Source organism: Propithecus coquereli, unplaced genomic scaffold (genome assembly GCF_000956105.1).
Source record: "Propithecus coquereli isolate 6110/MARCELLA unplaced genomic scaffold, Pcoq_1.0 Scaffold28, whole genome shotgun sequence".
Classification (NCBI taxonomy): Eukaryota; Metazoa; Chordata; class Mammalia; order Primates; family Indriidae; genus Propithecus; species Propithecus coquereli.
The window spans coordinates 15,412,266-15,412,715 of NW_012148396.1; positions in this window are offsets into that span (position 1 = coordinate 15,412,266).

Genomic DNA, 450 nt, shown 5'->3' on the forward strand with positions numbered 1-450 from the left:
CATGAGGGACAGACTGTGGGTGTCCAGAGACATGTGTGGGGCATGTCCCAAGCAAACAGGTGATAACTGGAGGTGTCCACATTATAGAGCGCCACAACAAGATCCATCCTGGGCTTCTGTAACATTATACCAGCTTACTAGGAGCACTTTTAGATTATTTCATAATTAAATCTCTGTAGAGGGGGTTCTGAGATCAGCTTTCAACAACTCACTGTAAAATATTCTCACAAAAGATGTTAAGTGAAAAAAGCAAGTTGTAGAACAGTGTGTGCTCTATGCAACCCTTAAATAAGAAAGGGAGAAAATAAAGGATATATGGCTTGTCAATGCAAAAAAAAAAAAATGAACACAAGCACAAAAAAACAAAACAAAACAAAACAAAATAAGTACCTCTGGAAGGATAATAATTAGTGGAGTGTGGAGATGGGACCCCAGGTAGAGGGGGGACTT